General features: G+C 35.8%; 1 protein-coding gene across 20 annotated transcripts in view; it reads left to right on the top strand.

The window, feature by feature from the left end:
* SOX6 (SRY-box transcription factor 6) overlaps positions 1 to 23,123 on the top strand; it is a 621,788-nt gene that overhangs the window by 210,206 nt on the left and 388,459 nt on the right. The window lies entirely within an intron of this gene.

Here is a 23,123-nt window from a genome sequence, read left to right as displayed (position 1 = left end):
AGACTAAAGGCTCACAGCCAAAAATTCAGAAGTTTGGTCCCCAGTTCTTCTGGCCTTCTGAGAATAGGAAAAAGGTACTAAGTTGTCTTGAGAGTTGATTCCCTATTAAAGAAATTCTTCATTACTAAGGATGTCAGTTCTTTTCTCTTTCTTCATCCTCTTTCTTTTTTAAAAAATTCTCTTTTTGTCTCATGTTATTACCTTCTTCATTTATCTCTAATTAAGTAGATGCTAATTTTGGAGGTAATCCAGGGTTTATATTAACTTAGTCACATTAAAATTTTTTACATTTGTACCAGCTGTTTCTACTGTAATTTTAAAGCCAAAGCGTCTTTTTTTTTTTTTTTTTTTTTTTTTACTATAAGTTTAAAGCTGAGGAATCTAAAACTTAGTAAGATTAATTGCTTTGCTTAAGATCACATATTTAGAGATCCAGGTATTTTGGAATCTGGACTAGGACTTTTGGTAATGCCACACTGCCAAATAATTGATCTCTATGCATTTTTTTTTTTTTTTTGGTCTTGTCTTATTGATGACATATGTCAGCATATATTTTTTTTAAACATCTGCTTAACTATTTGTAATTATCTTGTTTTACCTATTTCTCAATAGGTGGACACATATTGAGGAGATTTGCCTGATTGCTTTGTAGGCTCATTTACAGCTTTATATAGTATATTTATGAGGTTTAAAAAATTTTTTTTAAAAATATTTATTTATTCATTTGGCAGACAGAGATCACAAGTAGGCAGAGAGGCAGGCATAGAGAGAGGAGGATGCAGGCTCCCTGCGGAGCAGAGAGCCTGATACAGCTCGATCCCAGGGTCCTGGGACCATGACCTGAGCTGAAGGCAGAGGCTTTAACCCATTGAGCCACCCAGGTGCCCCGGTTTAAAAATCTTAAATAAAATTTCTGATTGGGAAGAATATACTAAAACATTTATGAGATTTGCTTTTAGTAGAAAAAACTACCCTATCTTTTTGTGTCTGTTTTGATAATAAGGCAGCATGGTATTTTTTTCTTTTCCAGAAATTATAGGCTTGTTAAACAATTATTTAGAATGGAGAAAAGGGCAAAATAAGTCTTTCCCACTGCTCTTTTTCTGACTTAAAAAACCCTGATTATTGGAGAAAATTTGGAAACGATAAAAACAAAACTTTCATAGTGGTATCTAGAGATACCTTAAAATGCTTAAATTGATTATATCCTTGAAATTTATCTTAGGTACACCCTTTTTTTAAAGGAAAAATGGTGTCTTTTTACACATGATATTTTGTAAGCTATTCTTTAAACGTTAATGTATCATGATAATTTTTCTCATGTCATTATTCTCTTGCATTTTTCTTTTTAAAATAAACTTTATGGGACGCCTGGGTGGCTCAGTCAGTTACACATCTGCCTTTGGCTCAGGTCATGATCCCAGGGTCCTGGGATTGACTCCCACATTGGGATCCCTGCTTGGCAGAGAGCCTGCTTCTCCCTCTACCTGCTTTGCCTGCTGCTCCTTCTGGTTGTCCTCTCTCTCTGACAAGTAAATAAATACAATATTAAAAGTAAAATAAACTTTATTATTTGCTATAAAAGTAACAGATATCACACCCATTAAATTTAGAAAGCACATGCAAAAATAAAAGAAAAAAAACCTTAATTTCCACTGTCCAGATATATTCGTTATAATATCAAGTTGTATCTATACCCAGTATTAAAATTTCATTCCTTCTCTCTCTCTAATGTTTATATCTATATCTCCCTTTAAAACAAAAATGGAATCATATGGTAACAAAGACTTTATAATCTGCTTTTTAATTTAACAGTATATCATATCATTTATATTTTCCCATGATAGCACTATTCTTTTACATCATTTTTAATGGTTTAATACTATTCTATTTGTTGAATTTCAAAGTTTAATTGATCATCTATAGTTAAGGTTGTTTGTAATTTTCCACTATTCTTAACGTTTTCCACTATTCTTAATGTTGCAGTAACCAACCTTTGTAGCTCAATCTTGGCACACATCTCTGATGATTTCTTTAGTTCAAATTCTTAGAAATGAATTTTTGGTTAATCACTTTTTAAAAGTATTTAAAGCATACTGCCAGAATGCCCTCCAGAAAAGTCAAACCAGCAGCAGTATATGAAAGTACTCATTTTGTCACATTCATGCTTACACATACTATTGTCATCATTTTCAGTCATTACCATCATGACAGATAGAAAATGGCAGTTTATTTTTAGTATAATTTGTATTTCTTTGAGCAGTAGTAAAATGGAATATTTCTTCATTTGTTTTTTGTTCGTTTGCATTTCTTTTTTTCTCCCCTTCCCCTTCCTTCCGTCCCTCTTTCCTTCTTTCCTCCCTCCCTCTCTTTCTTTCTAAATTTCTTGCTCATAGCCTTTGAGAAGTAGCAAAGATTTTGGAGTCAGACTCTTGGTGACAGAGTTTGAATCTTGGCTCTACTGTCACTACTTATCAGCTCTGTAACCTTGGGTGTTTACTTAATCATTCAGTGCCTGTTTCCTTATCTGTAAAAGTTTGCTATATGTCATAGGGTTGTTGCAAGGATCAAATGAATGAAGGTACATAAAAAATACTTAGAACTGTCCAGCACAGAGTAATGCACAATTATCTAATGGGAAGTTAATTTTTATTGATTTATGAGAGGTCTTGATATGCTAAAATATTAACTCTTTATTATATATGATGTAAGTGTTTTTCTAATCTTGTCATTTTGCCTTCAATTAAAAATTTTTGAAAAGATTTTTAAATTTATTTGTGTTAGAGAGAGGATAAAGAGAGCACAAGCAGGGGGAGCTGACAGCAGAGGGAGAAGCAGGCAGAGGGAGAAGCGGGGAGCCCAGAGTGGGACTCCATCCCAGGACTTTGGGATCTTGACCTGGGGTCAAGGGCAGACATTTAACCGACTGAGCCACTCAGGTGCAATGAAAAAAAATTTTTTTTCCTTTGTGAATAAACACAGCAGATTTAATTTTTTTTTAATTTTTTATTTTTTATAAACATATATTTTTATCCCCAGGGGTACAGGTCTGTGAATCACCAGGTTTACACACTTCACAGCACTCACCAAAGCACATACCCTCCCCAATATCCATAATCCCACCCCCTTCTCCCAAACCCCCTCCCCCCAGCAACCCTCAGTTTGTTTTGTGAGATTAAGAGTCACTTATGGTTTGTCTCCCTCCCAATCCTATCTTGTTTCATTTATTCTTCTCCTATGCAGCCATCAAAAGAAATGAAATCTTGCCATTTGCGACAACATGGATGGAACTAGAGTGTATCATGCTTAGCAATGAAAATTTTTAGAATATCAATTTTCGGGGCACCTGGGTGGCTCAGTGGGTTGAGCCTCTGCCTTCTGCTTGGGTCATGATCTCAGGGTCCCTGGATCGAGCCCCACATTGGGCTCTCTGCTCCGTGGGGAGGCTGCTTCCACCCCTCCCCCTGCCTCTCTGCTTACTTGTGATCTCTGTCAAAAAAAATAAATAAAATCTTAAAAAAAAAAAAAAGAAAATCAATTTTCTGGGGTGCCTGGGTGGCTCAGATGGTTAAGCGTCTACTTTCAGCTCAGGTTGTGATCCCCAGGTCCTGGGCTCCTGGGATCAAGCCCAGAGCCAGGCTTCCTGCTCAGTGGGGAGTCTACTTCTCCCTCTCCCTCTCCCTTTGCTCATGTTCTCTCTGTATCTCTCTGTCTCAAATAAATAAGAAAAAATTAAAAAAAAAAAAGAAAATCAATTTTCTCATCAAATTTAGTTTTTTGAGTTTCTTCCTTTGGTGTCATTTTTAGAAATAACTTTCCCACCCAATATTATGTAAATATTCACATATATTTTACTATGACATTATCATGATTTTATTTTTTATACTTTTAGTCTTTTAATCCATCTGGAGTTTATTTTATCGTGTGATAGCAATTAAGAAATAAAGAACCAATTGTCCCAACAATATTAGTCATGTAATCCATCTTTAAAACACTACAGTTATCACAGGCTAAATCCTTAAGAGATATTTAGGTCTATTTCCAACTTCTCTTGCTAATGATCAATCCGGCCATTCATCTGGCACACTTTTCAATCAATGATTTATACACACACACACATATGTATGTGTGTGTGTGTGTGTGTATTTACTCTTCTTTTTCAAATTATCTTGGGTATTGTCAAACATTTATTTTTCCAGATGAACTTTAGAATAGTTTTATCATTTCTTTCCCAACCCCCCCCAAAAGCTCTGTGATTTTTATAGAAGTATGATAAATTTATAAAACACCTTGAGTTCATATTATTTTTTAAACTGATGCATTGTATTTTACTTTAAGGATATATTTTTAATTTAAATAATCCACTGTACTTAACACATAGCAGACACTCCTTGGAAATTCTTGAATAAATGTCAGTTGTGTTAATACTAACGAACTGCTAGAAATTTAGGTTGTTTTAATTTTTTCTGTATCATAAGCAATACTTCAATGAAAATATTTAATATATAAATCTTGGAATGCTACCATGGTTGCTTCTGTGGAATAAATTCCTAGACATTTAAAATATAGTTCAAAGAGTATTTTTAATGATTTTGATATATTGCCAAGTTGCCTTCCAGAAAGGATGCACAAATTTATACTTCCCTCAACAGTTTGAAACCATCCTGTCATGATCAGTTTCTCCTTTGTCTTCTCATTGAAGTGCAATAACAATACCTAATGAGTTTATATTTCATGGTAGAAGAAACATTTTACTTTTTAAATGCTTGTCACATTAAATTTGCTGAATTTTGAGTAAATACATATCTCTTTCACTATAGGATATTTAAAAAACCAATGTAGATGTAATTCACATGCTTGAGCAGAATCACACGTGCAGGAAAACAGATAATAATAACAAACAATAATAATAATAATAATAATAATAATAATAAACAGTAAATATTATTGTAGGACAATGCCTTAAGGTTTTTTCCCCTATCGTACTTTATTTTTACTTCTTCTTACTGTGAAATCACTTCTTCCTCTCTCTTGATAAAAACAAAGACTGGTTACTTAGTATCTATCTGATTTTAGCTCTTTTAAGAGTGACAAACTTTTCACTCATACCTAGCATGAACAACTTCACTTTTTCTATGACCTACTGGCGTTAAGTTGTAATTTTTTTTGTAGGAAAAAATTTAGATTTATTTTGATTTGTGCTTATGTACCTGGGAACTGAGATTTAAACAAGAAAGTAAACTAACATTACAGTTTTGAGTAGTTGGATGGAAAGAAGCTAATAAATAAAGGGTTTTAAGTATTTTGGTTCCTTCAGTTTTTATCGATTTTTTCATTCTTCCTCTTTATCCCTCTTGATGTAGTATATGTACTATAAAAAAAGAATAAGCCTCAATCATGATAGTATAGTTATTGTTACTGTATTTTAAAAAAGCGAAATCCTATTTTTTAAAAAACAAATGCCAACATCTTCAGTATCTCTGTAACTAACAACGTGACTTTTTTTGTATAAAGGGGCTTTTTTGTAGATTGTTTTAAGAGCTTTTAGTTTGCTGAAGAACAGTATCCCTTAATACTTCTTTTACCCCCCCTTCTTCTTCCTAACCTCTCTCCATCTCTCATCTCCTCTCTCCTCAGACATTACATTCCACACCCCCGCCTCCCCCCCTTTCACCCTGTCCTTCCCATTTCTGTTTCTTTTTCTTTCTGTGTAGGTTTAGTGAACGTTCAAGAAATACAACTGTCAGGTCTGGAGTCTGAAATGTTCCATCAATAGTACAGTAGGTTTTCCCCATTTTCAGTAGTTGCCTGGGGAGATTTGAGTTGCTCTATGCTGGGCTTATAGAATGTGGTCATGGGTTTCAATGATGGCTATGAAGAATTCTTCTCTCTCTCTCTCTTTTTTTTTCCCTTCTCTTTCACCTGATAGAGATCATGTGAAACTTTTACCTTTAGCAAGAGTGCTGTGATTTAAAAATCCTCTTTCCTCATGTTTTCCCATATTTCCAGTACCCATCTTTTGAAATGAAGTATTAGCCATTAAAAGACAGGAATGTAGAGAAAGTGAGTGAAAGATTCCACTTATAATTATACTGACCTCTCTATCAGACATGCATGGATTATGTCTTGAGCATTAAGTACAACAATTTTCTAATCCTGGGATGACTCTCCCCTGACAGCCAGCTTGCCTTTCTCTCTCTGTTCCCACTCTCATCTCTACTCTCTCCCCTTGCCAGTTATTTGGAATTCCAGTTTATTTTAATATTGACCTGAATTAATCTAATTCAGAAGGTATAGATCCAGCAGGGAAAAAAAAATCACATTATATATCCTAGAACTATACATAAATGATTGAGAGCAACTGAATTTTTTTTTTTTTTAAATCCTGTTTACGTTAGATCTGCAGTTCCTCTATTACTTTAATCATGTATCGTTCAGGGATTGCTACTAGAGATTTTTAGTGCATTCTTTAGGACCAGACCATTTCTTCTGTCTTTCTTGTATTCTATTCATTGCTTTATTGTTTAGAGATCTGAATTCTAGTCTCAAATCATCTTTGGTTGGGGCACCTGGGTGGCTCAGTGGGTCAAATCATCTTTGGTTCTATGGAGTTTGGAGAACTGGATTCCAGGCCCAACTCTCTTGGCTTCTAATTATTAAGTAGGTACTTACTTGATCAAGTTGTTTTAAGTTCTCTAGGCCTCATCTTCCTTCAGGTGTTACACTCTGGTTCAGTGATACAAAGTATCTAATCTTGGCAGGAGAGGTTAGGTTTGATGAGTAGAAGATGTCATTACCCTGTTTTCTAATGTGTAGAACTTCTGTGTGCTTGAGTAAGCTGAAAAAAATAGTTGGTGTGGACCAGTTAAGTCTGAAAAAGTTTAAGAAGTGTTTGTTAATAATAATGAGCTTTTGACATTTTTAAAAAATTTAGGTTGATGAAATCGTACCTATTTTCTCATGTAAAACCTACTGGTAGTAGTCAATTTTTGGTTAGATGACCTTTTGCTTTCAAGTTCAATTCTTAAAAGTTGCTAATAAACATAGTGTGTACTGTCATTCTTTCATCCTGTAATTTTCGACCATGGTTGTCCCCTTTTCCTAAAACAATGATACAAAGCAGGAAAGCTTCAATAATCACAGAAACCAAGAGAATGGGGGAACAGTATAGAGAATGAGAGCAGGGCGGGGGAAGGGAGAGGGGACAAAGAGAGAGAATGAACATGAAATAAATAACAGTGAATCTGCTCATTCTTTTTTAGGTATTTGTCTGGTCTTCAAAAGCAATCTTTACTATTTCTTGGATTTTATAGAGGATAAAACATTGCCCAAGAATAGAGGGTATGGCATAAAATGAATGAATTTGTGACAGACAAAATTCTTTTGCCATATCAGTTTGTTTTTGTTTCCTGCATTACAAAAACCAAACCAAAACCAAAACCCCCAAAACAAAATCCCAGCCCCTCATCACTTGTTTTTTAATTTTAATTTAAAATATTTGAATCATATTATGGCACGTGTTTTTTCATGAGAAATATGTCTTTTAAAGTGCTAGGTAGGAGAAAATGGTAAAGACATTAGTATTAACTTATTATTTTTTGTTTTAAAAATACATTCACATGTGATATTTGAAATGTTATACGTATTGCCAAAAAAGTTAATTTTTAGGTTTAACTAGCGATGCATTGCCATCATTCTACATGAATGACCACTAAGAATGCAGAGGGGTTAGAAACAAAAGCTACAAACCTATGAATTAGTGATAGTATACCTCAGAGTACCTAAATGTTGTAATGAGTAGATTCTAATGAACTAAAGAAAAGAAAAGAAAACAGAAAAACTAAAAAAATAAAAATTGAGTTCCTGACATTGGAAATATTCTGAATAACTTTTGCTTTTCTGATTTTTTTTTTGGGGGGGGTAGACTTTTTATAGGACTTCCCATGTTTTAAAAGAGGCAGTTCCAAGATGTGTGCATATACAGTCTTAGATGTTCTGAATGATAAAAAGGCATTGTCTCAGTCCAGTTGGACTGTTATAACAAAATGCCAGAGACTGGGTAGCTTATAAAATAAAGAATAAAAATTCATTTCTTACAGTTCTGGGGGATAGAAGTCTGATGTGTGCCAGCATGGTTGGATGAGGGCTCTCTTCTGGGTCACAGACTTCTTGTATGACATAAGGGACTAGGGACCTCTTTCCTAAGACCACTAATCACATGCATGAAGGCTCTATTCTCATGACCTAATCACTTCCCAATGGCCCCACCTACTAATATCTTCACCTTTGGGGATTAGGATTTCAGTGTATGAATTTTAGGGGAGACACAAACATTCAGACCATAGCAGGTGTATAGGAGGCTCAGAGAAAGAAATATTTGGCTTTGTGATTTAGGTAGTCATGGTACAGTGTAATATTGTGAGATAATACCATTTTTTCCTATACAGTACTTTAAAAGACTTATTTCCCATCTTCTGCTTTATTAAATATATCAAGGGCTTAGAAGCTGTATTACAAAGATAAATAAATTTTTTCCCTCTCTCTCTGCTTTCTTTTTTCATGGTTATTTAATAATGCCCAGGATATATGATATATAATATATGAGATATTATATGTATATGTAATATATACATATCATATATTTCAATTTCTTTGTTATTTGCTTTCATTTTTGACGATTACAGACTTAAGCATATATAAACCATAAAACCATAAACTACTGCAATAAAAATTGGGTAATGCCTGCTTATAGTTGTAACTCTGGAATTATAGAAACCAGTTAAATTCTCAGTAGTGATGCCACATCATTTACTTGCAAGATCCACTATTTCCAGAGCAGTAGGGGCTTATGTAGATAGCAAGAACTAATGGAATCAGAGGCTAAGTTTATTTGGTAGTGAAAGAGTAACCCAAAGAAGGAAGTTGGACCCAAAAGAAAAGAACATAGTATGAAAGGAGTGAATTAAAGGAGGAGAGTTTGAAGAGTGGTACAGAAATTGGAGAGCCCATTAAGCTTGGATTGATTACTCACATGGGTCTAGAATTTATTCTTTTTTACACTTTGTAGAAATCCAAAATTGCCCACTGTGAGTTGTCCTGTGTGGTTGTTATTCTACTTTTGAATGATGAAAACATGTTAGGAACATAATGTTCAAATAGTTCATGTCATAACTACAGTCTGATGATGAAATTATTTTTCTTTTTGTGCACTGGTGCTCATAGAGGTGCATTTTCATGTACTAACACACTACTGTGAATAATACTCTGCACAATGGCATTTTCCTCTGTCATTGTTCTTGCTAAATAAATCTACACACGCTGGCACTACATTTGTAAAGAGTTAAAAAGTGTACAAAAAAGAGTACATCTGTAAAGAGTTAAAAAGTGATTGTGTCATATGACCACCGCAAATTCTGAGCATTGCTCACACTATCTAATGTGGGTTTTTATAGCACCAGAAAAAAAAATAATGAAATGTCATCAAGGTGATGGGTAGGAGTTTGTAGTAAATGAAAACATATTTATATATCTGAAATTTATTATAATTTTTTTTATTAAGGATTTTTCCATTCCAGTTATTCCAGCCACGAGTCCAGCCTATGATGTCAAAGTTACTAATCTCTACTAGTGTTGTCTGTTAACATTTCAAAGATGGTCAGTGATGATTTTATTCTTCTCTTACTTTGCCTTTGTTTTAATTTAGTTGTTTTAAATTAAAACAAGTTGTTTTACTTTGTTGTGATTCTCCTTGTGTGAAAGTCTTTCAGCTTCTTGTGCAGTGGTTAACAGCACACTTCATTTTGGAATAAGTTATTATTGTCCTCACTTAACTGGGCTTATCTTTGAGTGATCTTTTGAAGAAGTAGCCTTTCCAGCAAAGTCCCACTCTTAGCTTTCAATCTAAGTCTTTGTTAGCCCTCTGTTCTTTCTTATGACTCCCACAGCCTTGATTGGTTGGCTCTTCCATTTAAAGCCTGCCATCTGTCTCTAATTTTCCCTTTATTTCTGCCTTTTTTTCTATGCTATTAATTTACCATTATTTCTTTTTTCTCCCAATTTTATTGACATATAATTTACATACAGCACTGTATAAGGTAAGGTGAAAAACATAATGATTTGACTTACTTATATTGTGAAATTCTGATGGATTAGCATCCATCATATGGTCATTTCTTTTCTGCTAGAAAATCTATGCATATCTATTGTACATGAAAAAAAAAAAAGCCTATGGTATACTTAATAAAAAGTCTCCAGCACACGTTGGTAGCCCATGCTTTGTATGATAAGATGTGATAGGATGAAGAATCAGAATTAATGAACTTGCTTTTCTTTTCCTGTCTTATTTATCTTGATCATTTTGACTAAGTTGGCTTTTGTAACCTATATTTTTAGAAGGCTTAATTATATATGTATGTGTGTGTATATAACAAACCCATAAATCAATTATTGAATTAATATATTTCAGTAGTATGTTAGATATAAAAGAAGCCTAAAATATGATTCTTGTTTTGAATGAGCTTGTAATATAAACAAGTCAGGCAGTAAAAAAATGTTGAATTTTAAAGTATTTACTTCTGTTTCAACAAATATTTGATGCCTTATATAATGGTAGCTAACATATACTGAGTATTATCTATGAACCACATACTGTGCTAAAATTCTTCAAATATATTACATAATTTAATCCTTTACCTAATGTCTATGAGCTAGGTTTTCCTATTTTTACTGTTACTATTTTATGAAAATAAGGCACAGAGGTGTCAAAAGGTGTCAAATAACTTGCCCAGGATCATAGAGCTACTAGATGTTGAAGCAATAATGGCAGGCAAAATGACTGTTAAACACTGTGCTAGGGAGCCTCCGTAAATTATGTGGTAGGATTATAAATTCGTTTGAGATTTTGATAGAATAGAATAAATCATCTTGGTATAGTACTCACTACAGTATTGGAGTTCGTAATATAGTTTTTTCTTCAAAATGTAATCCAGGTCACATATACATATGCATGTGTATGTTACACTGTATTTCTATGCATATTTATATTTGCTCATTTTTTGGTGCTTTGGAGTTTCATTCAACAAATGTTTATTGAGCACTTACTGTACACCAGGCACCATGTGGATATTGAAGATACATCAATTAACAAAACAGAAATTCCTGCCAAAACAGAAATTCAAGGAGCTTACATTCTAGTGGAGGGAGAAAGACCATATTAAAAAAGTAAATCATTATATAGTAAGTCAGAGGATAAATGCTATGGAAAAAAATAAAACAAAGAGAATAGGGAGATGTTGGAGATGTGTGCAGTCTTAAATAGGATGGTCAGGGAAAGTGTCTTTGGGGAGAAAATATTGCTCGAACACTTGCGATAACAGCAGAGGAACTATGCAGATACATGGAGAAGAGTGGTCTAGGCAGAGGAAGAGGCCAATGCAAAAGGCTCTGAGGTGGAAATGGTCAGGATGTTCAAGGAACAGAGATGAGACCAGAGTGGCTGGAGACACGTGAATAGGAGATAGTAGGGAGATGAAATCAGAGAGGTAACAGGAACCATAGGAACTCATAGATCACGTGAGGATTTAGGCTTTTACTCTGTGTGAGTTGAAGAACGACTGGAACATTTTGAGCAGAGGCGTAATATGATCTGACTTAAGTTTTAAAAGGAACACTTTGGTTGTTGCTGGGAATAGACTGTAGAGGTGCATAGGAGTGGCAGCAGAGTGATCACTTAAAAACTGGAGGAGATTATGCTAAGTGAAATAAGTCAAGTAGAGAAAATCAATTATCATATGGTTTCACTTATTTGTGGAACATAAGATAATAGCATGGAGGACATTAGGAGAAGGAAGGGAAAAATGAAAGGGGGGGAATCAGAGGGGGAGACGAACCATGAGAAACCGGGAAACAAACTGAGGGTTTTAGAGGGGAGGAGCGAAGGGGATGGGTTAGCTCGGTGATGGGTATTAAGGAGGGGATGGATTGCATGGAGCACTCAGTGTTATATGCAAACAATGAATCATGGAACACTACATCAAAAATTAATGTTGTACTGTATGGTGACTAACATAACATAAAAAAACAAGGTTTTTATAATAATCTAAACTAGAGTTATTGGTGGCTTGGAGTAGCAGTGGAGGTTATCAGAAGCAGTTGTAATCTGAATGTATTTTGAATGAGAACTAACAGGATTTTCTAACATATTATATTTGGAGAATGAAAGAAAGAAAGGAATCAAAGATGACTCCAGGATTCTGCCCTGAGAAGCTATAAAGATAAAGTTACCATTAAGTCAGATGAGAAAGTCTTTGGAAGGAACAGATTTGAGGAAATATCAGGAGCTCAGGTTTGGACGTATTAAAATTTGAGATACATGCTATGTATTCAAATAAAGATGTAGAATAGGCAGGAAAGAGGAGTGAGATAAAAATTTACCACTCTGCAATTTATTCTTCTCGTACCCACTTAAGCCCCCATGTTGCATCACCACTTCCTCATATCAGGGAGATCATATGATAGTTGTCTTTCTCTGCTTGACTTATTTCGCTAAGCATGATACACTCTAGTTCCATCCATGTTGTCGCAAATGGCAAGATTTCATTTCTTTAATATGAGCATTGTATATAGATCTCAGTCTGTTATTTGTTCTATTTGAAACACCGTTTTTCACATTCTTTGGTTAAGATGGACTGGGGGATGTATGGAATTGTTAACTCACTCACTGTATTATATACCTGAAACTAATATAATACTGTATGTTAATCATGCCGTAATAAAAATTTTTAAAAAGACTGAAAACTCATGAGCTAGTGGCCCAACCTAAGGTCTATATACTAATAAAGATAATCTCACACTTAAAAAAAAAAAAAAAAAAAAAAAAAAAAAAAAAAAAAAAAAGATTGTATGGAAAAAAATTTGTATTATGTTTAATTCTGAATGATGAAAATAAATTTATTCTGTTGTCAATCTTGTGGTTGGCCTAAAGTGTTATACTGTACTAAGTATAGTCACATCTAGTCAGGAGAGCAAAACCATGAAAAACAACTCAAATAAATGGAATTTAATTGAGGGGAATTTGTTACACAGGAATTGGAAGGCTGAAAAGGAAAAAAAAAAAAGAGAGAGAGAGAGAGAAGAAGATGAGGTAACCAAGATTAATAACTGCAGGGAATAGTTCCCAGCCATAGAGCTAGTGGAACAAAATGGAGGGAATTGGGTTCCTTGAACGTAGGAACTTAGAAAAGCTTGCAACTGGGGCTTTGACCTGCTGGGAGAGGGTGTGCTGTGAGACTTGTACTCAGACTGTGGAGGGAGACATGGCATGGCTTATGCTCTAATCATGGAGAGCATGTGGCCAGCTGGTATCTCTGAGGCAGCTGGCATTGGGAGGGCTAGAAGAAGCCATTGCTGGTGGGAATATAAAATGGTGCAGCCATAAGTGCATTTTGCTGTTGGAGGGATGCTGACAGGAGCTAGGAAAAGGAAATCTCTTTTCTCCTCATTCTACCTTCTAATTTCCCACTAGTCCCTCTTATTGGCAGAATCAAATAGGAAAGCCAGCTGGCAAGAGAGCCTGGGAAATATAGTGCCCCAGAATCACAGAGCAGAGAATTGAAGGGTTATGGGAGAGTCAAGAGACAATAAGTAAATAATTGCCACAGTACTGTGAATGTTGATATGAATAAAATTTTAACATCTCACTCCATTGAAACATTAAGCGGAGCAGTTTCCACTGTATGCCATAGTACTTTTTAGTTATTTGGTGATGATAAATGGACTGTTTGGTGTTGAAGTTTGTAAGTGCTATAGAAAAAGAAAAAATATGGAGTAGGATAAGGTGAATTGATAGTGCAAGGAGGCAATTTTAAATAGGATGACCAGAGTAGGATGCATTGGGAATGTGACATTTGAACAAAGACCTGATGAAGAAGGTAAGGGAGTTAGCAGTAGGTGAAGAGAATGTTGTTTTCCATTTTTTATAATAGCCATGCTAATGGGTGTGGTAGTGTGTGTCATTGTGGTTTTGATTTTCATTTGCCTAGTGGTGGATGATATTGAACATAATTCCATACATTTATTGACCACGTGTGGATCTTGAGAGAAGTGTCTGTTTAAATCCTTTGCCCATTTTTGAATTGAATTGTTTGTTGAGTGGTAGCAGTTCTCTCTATATTCTTGATATTAATCTCTCATCAGAAAAATTTTTCTCCCATTATGTGATATTTTTTCCTCCCGTTCTATGGTTTGTTTTTTCACTGACCCGATAGTGTCCTTTAATGCACGTAAGTTTTTTTTTAATTTGATAAAGTCCAACTTATCTGTTTTTCTCTTGTTGCCTTGCTTTTACATTACTCCAAGAAATCATTGCAAATCCAATGTCATAAGATTTCCCCTGTCTTCTAAGGATTTTATAGTTTTAGCTTTTACGTTTAGGTCTTTGATCCATTTTGAGTTAATTTTTTATGTATAGGGTAAGGTAAGGGTTCAACTCCAATGTTTTGTAGATAATCCAATTTTCTTAGCACCATTTGTTGAAAAGACATCTGTTCATTTTTTACCCAAGCTTTTTATGAATTTGGATATTGGGGAAAATAAGATTTATAGTTTTTAGTGATTGTCTAGTGTTCAGTACTCTTTTTGCTTTTTGCCAGCTATAATTTGTGAAACACAATAAAAGTGCTAATTAATTAAGGATTATTTTGTAGCCAATAGACAAAGAAGACTGTACTTGCTTTAGTACTTTCTAGGAAAGTTACTTTTATAGGTTACTATAGGTACCTATAAAAGTTACTTTTATAGGTACATAGGCGTTATATTTGTGTGTGTGTGTGTGAGCATATATATATATGTATACATATAATTATATATATATTTTATGTATTTTATGTATATATATTATATATAAAATCTTGAAGTACTAGCAGTTTCTCTCTTCACTAATATTGTTTAGTCCATTGGAAATGTTGGCCACTATGACTTTTCCATTTACACTTTTGTGGTTATAAGCTCCTTGTTAATCTCTCATTTTCATTTGGTAATGTGTCTAAGTGGAGGGTGAGATTGAAAGCTGTATATTTCAAGGTGATTTGTCACTAGGCCATTCTCTCTCTCTTCCTCTTGCCTTGTGCTGCAGTTACGTATCACTGTTTGTGGTTTGGGAGCCAGTTCTTTTCTTAAAGGCCCCAAGGGAGAAAATATGGTCAGATTCTGTGTAATAACTGTGTGAACGGCTTGGGCGCCCAGTGGCCTCATCGGGGATCTCAATAGAGAGTACGCTATCTCTTAACCTATTACGAATCTGGCGTGGTGTAAGGGGAGAGTACATCTAGGACATTGCTCTTTCCTCTGCTCTTGTTTTCCTGAATATAGTTCTCATGCTGGGCCCAGTGAAAAACTGAAGGTATGATTAGCCTGATGGTGATAATTTCAGTAAAAAAGATAAAGTACTTCAAATAAGAATTTACTTCTGTTTCAGAAAGAAAGCAAAACCAAAAATCAGAACACACATAGGAGCAAAATATGTTTCAGCAAAATCCAAGCAACCTACCTTGAATCTAGTGTGAGGAGGTAAACTGCAGATTCAGATTTCCCTTCGTTTCTTATGACACTTGAATGAATAAACTTTACTTGGATGAACTAGTTATTGCCTCAAACTTCTGATTTCTGCACCATCTATATCATCAGTCATGTTCATAGGAGTTATTATTGTTAATTTTTGCTGACCCAGTGGGACCAACACACTTTGATGAAAACTTGAAGATGTTTTAATGGTTTTATGCCCTGACACTTGCCCTGTGACTTTGTATTTGGGTTAGAAATTTGGTACCTGACATTATCTATTAGGTATGGAAAAGAGATGGAAGAACCAGGAAAAAGTTTGTAAATTGTGACACTGATGGGCATAAGAAATGCTTCATTGTTAAAGTCTGAGACTAAATTTGCCTAGTAAATTTGTATCCATCTCAGGGTAGAAATAAAATTATGATAGGCCATGGGTTATCAATTAATTTGTTCTCTGTGACAGCTTTTGGATAGTGAATATGTGGGATTTGGACCTGGGTATAAATCTTTGTTCTGCCATTTATTTGCACTTTCTTAAGCCTTTCTCAGAATCAGTTTCTCATCAATAAATTGGGGCTAATGTTACTACACCTGTCATAGACTTGAAAGGATTAAATGAGATACCGTTTGTGTCTCTTTTTCTACTTGAAATAGTTCTTTATAGTATAAAAAGCATTCTGTATGTGTGATTTGATCTAATTGTATGTAGATAATTCTATAATTCACTCCCTTTTCAGGATGTCAGGATGCAAGAAGAATAGGAGTCCTTTCTAACCAGTCCCTAGCAGCTGATTAAACACTGTATGGGAGAACTGGGAAATATGAAAGATGGCAAATGAAATCCTGGCAGAGAGAGCAGTCTAATCCCAAAGGACATTTTCAACAATAGCCTGGGCCCTCTGCCTAGTACTTAGAGGGGCCTATGGTAAGACACTCCTGCCTCTCACTGTACCATTTCCAGAATCTTATTTGTTAATGCTTGGCTTTATTAATAAAGTCATGACCACTTGTTCGGCACTGCATATGGTTGGTTGTAATTTCCAGCTGCCCTTTGGGCTAAAGTGTAAACAGTGAGTAGATTGTTATGTTCTTCTCTTAAGCTTAAAGCTGTGATCTCATGTCTGTACCACATATGTCTGCAACCAGAAATATATCCTTTTCCTGATCTCATGGAAGAGAAGCAGCACTGTGTTTGAAAAGAATTTGAATTCATTAGTCTAAGGGCTTTTTGCTTTTCTTTTTACTGAAACCACAAGAACAAAATAAAGGATACAAAGTCATGAACATCATGAATAGGATGTCAGCATGACACCAAACAGCATAATATATTGTCAAGATGAACGTGGAATCTGGTGGCTGAAATTTCTATACATTTGGTGTTTTCGTAGAAGACAGAAATGTAGGCAATAATCCAACAATCCACAATCACAAAGAGAGCCTCAGTGCAGTGGATTTGAAATAAGCACAACAGTTTGTCTGAGTGACTGAGAAAATACCCATTGATAGAACTGGCTCCTAAACTCTGGCCCAGTTGCTAATATGCTGGGTTAATTACCATCTAGATTTTTTGCTTTAGTATGTTGATCAGGGATGCTGTTGGTGGTGGTCCGGGGGGCGGGGGGGGGGGTGTTGATTTTTTCCTTTAAAATCAGCTTCAAGTCCTTGATATTACAGATGTTTTGGCTGTTCACATGGTATGAATGCTAGATAAAACTTTAAAGTTCTAAGCTTTCTAGAAGAGGAAATTTATAATAACGATACCATTTTATACCATATGAGCAAGATACTTTCAGCTCTTTTATGTGAATATTTGTTAGTTATTCTTTGTAGAAGTTTTATAGGGGTACTATACCCATTTTCAGATGAGGAAACTAAGTTTAAGCGTTTAAACAACTTGCCAAGATCATCAAATCTGGGTTTATACCCTGGGCTGACTCCGAAGTTTTGTTCCTCTTGCCATGTCACATTGCTCTGCCTCTTTCTAAGTGAATTCACAAATGGTTTTCTAGCCTCTGAAATACACAGTAATTCTGAGTAATAATACTAATAATTAATTGTGCTAGCTTACATTTGTGGGGCGCTACCTTACATGTGTGTGGTACTTTTCAAATTGATATTATGATCATTATTTCATGTGTTCTTCCTGACTACCTTGTGAGGCAGTTGGGGTGAGTATTATTATCCCTATTTTACAGATGAGTAGAGTAACCCCAGAGAGGATAAGTGATTTTGCCTAATGTAAAATAATTTATTAGTGGTAGAACTAGAACAGGAGCTCAAGTCTTGTTACTTGCAATTTAGTGCTCCTGCGCAGTCTCTGGGTTTCCTAAGGGAGGACTGACTACAGAGTAGGTCAGCTTTGTTGGAGCATTGAGAAAAATTACCCTTGAGCTGGGCTAGCAGGTAGAAGGTTCTCCTTTCCCTGAAAATACACGTCTTTGGGTTACCCAGTTAAGTTTTAGAAAAACCTACCTGGCAAGTCCTGAAGCTTTTTACCAGGGAAATAATATTGGGATAGGGTTATTGTTGGTGTGTACTGAGTTTAGCTAATTCCTCCTGGAGTCTCTTAGGCCAGGGTCTTGGTCCAGAAGCTGTTAAAAATTCTCTAGCCCAACTGAAGTAGGGAGAATTTAGGGAGGGGGAAAAGTTAGGTTTGAAAATAAAATTTCCTTATAGTTAATTGCTTGGGTAATGTAATGTGCCAGTAGCATATGTTAGGTGTAGTTTCTGAGTATTGGTGGAAATTAAACAAACATGTAACAATTCCTTCGTACTATCAAGGAATGAATGTAGAAGTAAGCGAAGAGGCGGAGACTGACTGCTGGGAAGCTGACTTTTAATAACTGAATAGTCCTTCAAAGTAAAGTCTGAATTGGTGCCATCAGAATTATTAGGTGGGCCTAGGATAGTATTAAGTGGAAGTGCAATTCTTAGCTCTGCCACTTACTATCTGTAAAATCATAGGTGATTTATTTAACCATCTTGAATCTCTGTTTCCCCATCAGTGATGTGGTCAATGACCCCATTCACTTAAAAACCTTTACTGAGGATGAAGCATGCTGGATGCCTAGGCTGTAACATGGTCCCTGTAGGTGCTAAAAGTGTCCCTTAGCCTGGGACGTCTACAGTTTAAGCCTTTTCTGTAGTAGTGGAGCCATAGAGTATCAGAGGTAGAAGCAATCTTGCAGGTATTTTAGTTTGGACTTAAAATGTTAGCTTATGAGGGCAGGGATTTTATTTTATTCACTTCTTTACCCCCAGAATCTAGAACAGTGCCAGGCCTGTAACATATATTCTGAATGAATTAATAAAAGAAGAATGGTGAGAAAAATAATACTTGGGTTAAGTGGTGCCTTCCTTATCTAGAACCACGTGTTTACATGTTAGACTGGCAATGTGATAAGACCTATGGATGTCTCTACGACTAGAGATGTCCACAGGAATATCCTCTGTGGGTATTATCACTGTGGCTACCTCTGCAGTAAAATGTCTGACTTCCCATTCCTTGCATATGAATGTTGAAAGAGTTTTATGTGTTAGTTCTGAGATAAGGGTAGATTTGCACATTGATCTCTGTTTCCTTTACTTTGGGGCATAGAGTTCTGCAGCCCTTACCTACTCTAGATAGACTTGCCTGCTTTTTAATTTTCTTCCATTAGCTTCCCTATACTCCCCACATGCATACAACACATCACACAATGCTTCTACATAATCATTTTATCGTTTCATTTCTTCTGGAGAACTTTGCTGTGCTATATGGGAAACTTGTTTATTTTCAGGGTTCTTGAGTTTCTTTGGTTTTCCTTTGGTGTTTCCCTGAAGAGAGTCATGGGGCTTGCTTTTCCTGTGTCTGTGACACCACTGTGGTGGTACTATATTATAGAGAATTCATGTATATTACACTGTCAAGAGCCAAGGAGGGAGGAATGAAGTCAGGGCACATGGAGAAAGAAAGCTACCAGAGGGCTTTTGCCCATTACTTCTTATTTTATGTTCAAATGGGGACATGTGACAATTGCTTAAAAGAACAAAGAGAGGTGAGACCTGTCATCTTATGCTTCAGTCATTGTCTGTTGTTTTTTTTTTTTTTTAAGATTTTATTTATTTATTTGAAAGAGCAAGTAAGAGAGCATGAGAGGGTAGCCGAGGGAGAAGCAGACTCCCAGCAGAGCTGGGAGCCTGATGCAGGACTCCATCCCAGGACTCCAGGATCATGACCTGAGCTGAAGACAGTTGCTTAACTGACTGAGCCACCCAGGTGCCCAGTCATTGTCTGTTTTGAAAGCACTGGTACTATTTTTCTCTCTGATATGAGTGAGGCTCTTTCCATTTTCCTTAAGAGAAAACCAAATGATACAAAGAAAGGAGCTTTGTTTTGGAGGACCTGGATTTTAGTCCTGGCTTCGCCACTTCTTAGCTAAATAACTGTGAAAAGTTATCTTCTCTGAGCCCAATTTCTGTAAGCAAATTTTGTAGAGATGACAATACCACTGACTGTACCAAGTTATTACATGAATTAAAAGAAATATTGCACAGGAAAGGTTTCACAAATTATAAATTATAAATCATATACACACGTCACTTGGTTTGACTTTCCATCATCTCTAAATTATCAAGAATTTCTCGTTACCTTTTTAAAGTAGAAATATGTCTTGTATTTTTCTCCCTGACTTTTGCCAACAGCTTAATCAAGTTCAAAAGATTTGGAAATCAACATTCTCTTTTCCAATTTTTCCTTGGGATCTTCACCAGACCATTTTCCTGACACTCTAAACAGCTGTTGTGTGTCAGTCCAGAGGTGGTTGCATTTCACTGGATCAAGATTACATGATGCTGGTATAGAGTTGCAGGATTTTTGCTAACAATGGTTGCTCACTCTGGAGATATGCTATATAATTTGGTGTATTAATGAGAGGAAGTCGGTACAGATGCTTTATAAATCACAGAAACTTTGTGCAAAAATGACACAACCTATTTTTTTTTTTTAAAGAAAAATACCTCTCAATTTTCTTTTCTTCTTGTTTTCCCAGTAGCTTGTATCTGCTGCTCAGGTTTTCTACTAAATGCAGACAGACTCTTCTTTCCACAGCTCCTCCAAAACAGTGTTTACAGCAGAAATAGTGTGTGAGTTTTTAGTTTTTTAAGGTGTAAGAGTTCTTTAATCTTAGAACATCTATCCAATACAGGTAGTAAAGTAAAGTAATCAAGGAAATTCTGACTCTGGAATGAAACTGATTGGGTTTGGATCCTGACTGCCACTTATTAGCTATGTGGCCTTGGACAAGGCGTTTAACTTTTGTTTTTCAGTTTCCTCTGTAAAATGGGTATAACAATGGTACTACGGCACTGGTTGTTATGAGAATCTCTCTCTCCGTGTGTGTGTGTGTGTGTGTGTGTGTGTGTGTGTAGTGTTAGCTGTTATTGTTATTACTGAAAACTTCCTATTATTAAAGTATGCTGGAGGCAATCAATACATTATGAAGCCCTAGTATGTTCTTAGGATTCTGCCAATTATTTTGGAGAGTACAAATTGTATGATATGATTCTTGTCCTCCTCTAGAGGCTTAGTTGAGAGTAATGTAAGGTATATTTGGATGGTACAAACTGCCTGAGGAACCTGCTACAGGGCACTTACATGGATTGATGACTGGGGACTAGAACATAAGCAGAACAGGGAACTGACAAATACAAATTTGTTTTGACCCAGGTAAATGAATGCTATGCAGATCATTGCAATAGGAAAGCAACAGTGGACTGTTATGCTCCTGAAAGTCTTCTGGAGGTGATAAGGTATTAGCTGAGCCTTGAAGGTGGATTCTGGAAATGGAGAGATAGGGAAGGGTGTTGTGACAGGGAAGGAGTAGGGAAAAGAATGGGAATATAATGTGCACATCATAATGTTATAGGAGAGGTACAGTCAGACAGGTGAGAGTTTAAGCTCTGGTCCTGCTCTGTTTTTTTTTTTTTTTTTTAAAGATTTTATTTATTTATTTGAGAAAGAGAGAGCATTAGGCTGGGAGGGTCAGAGGGAGAAGTGGGCTTCCTGCCAAGCAGGGAGCTTGTTGTGGGGCTTGATGCAGGGGTCGATGTGGGGCTCAATGCGGGGCTTGATGTGGGGCTCGATCCTAATACCCCTGGGATCATGACCTGAGCTGAAAGCAGATGCTTAATGACTGAGCCACCCAAGTGCCCCCTTTTACTGATTTTATGACCTTAGGTAAGTTACTTAATTTCCCAGAGCCTCAGTTTTCTCTACTGTAAAATGGGGACAATGTTATTTACTTTTATAGGTTATTGTGAGTCTTAAACTAACTCATGTAAAACAGCTAGCATGGTTCTTGGCACATAATTCGTATTCAGTGAGTTATATCATGGGAAATAGAATGTAAAAATTGAAAGCATGGGATTTAAAGTCAGGGTAGGTTCAAGTCTTCTCTAGCATTTACTAGCATTATAAACAAGTTACTCTAAGCTTCATTTAGCTCATCTGAAAACAGGAATGAATCAGTAGCTTCACTGAGGAGTTGGGATTTAATGAGGTCCTGTGGAGCATCAGTAATGAACATGGCACATAGTGTGTACTCAATACACATTAGCCATTGTTACTTTTATTTGTACAGCATCTCTCTCCTTCCTTCTAGATATTTCTTTTGTGATTATTCATATTCTTTCTTCTTTTCTTCCCCCTCTCTCTTCATTTACCTTCTTTCAACAGCATTTATCAGTGGCAGTCTGAGACTGAAAACAGACTTGAAAGAATGTGGAGGTAGAAAGGAGCTGGTCAGCACCAGTCAGCACCACATGTCCAGCAGAGCACCAAGGACAAGATAAGAAAAGGGCAGTTAAATACACATAAATACGAAGGACAGGAGCATAAACATATATACAACCTTCTGAAAGACTCATCCTTCTTAAGGCCACTAAAGATTTTTTCTTAGGGAAATTCAGATCATGTTACTCCTGTGGTTAAATTCCTTCAATAATTTACTATTTCCCTGACGATAAAAATCCAAACTACTTTGATTTGCATTTGAAATCATTTCCAGTCTGTCGTCAGCCTGTCTTACTGGACTTTTTTTCTGTTCCTTTCCACCATGCATTCCTATTTCAACCATTTTGAAGTCTTTGAATGTGACCATACTCTGTTATATCTTCTTGCCTTTACATATCCTGGAATGGCCACTAGACATTTCCAGCAGATGAACTTTTACTTCTTCAAGACCCAGGTAAATGGGACATCTTCTGTGATGCCTCTGATCTCTCCAGCATGAATTATTTACTCCTTCCTTTGGGCTTCCACAATACTTTTTATAGCTCTTTAGCACCTGGTCACTAATCTTATCACCTTGCAGTGACTTCTGGTCCATGCATATTTCTTGCTATCCTATTAACTATTAAATGGTACTTTCTTATTTATATGGCCCTGCATATTTGGCAGTCAGGATAGTACTTGACATGGAGCAGGTAGTCAGAAAATATTTGTAGGCTAGATGAAAGAGGTTAGAAGGCACATGCCTGACATCTCTGTTTCATTAGTCAATTTGTAGATTTCTTCTATTAGAATT

The sequence above is a fragment of the Mustela lutreola genome, chromosome 1 (genome assembly GCF_030435805.1).
Source record: "Mustela lutreola isolate mMusLut2 chromosome 1, mMusLut2.pri, whole genome shotgun sequence".
Taxonomy (NCBI): Eukaryota; Metazoa; Chordata; class Mammalia; order Carnivora; family Mustelidae; genus Mustela; species Mustela lutreola.
Note: the sequence above shows the minus strand (reverse complement) of the source record. Positions and strands in the feature narration are given on the sequence as shown.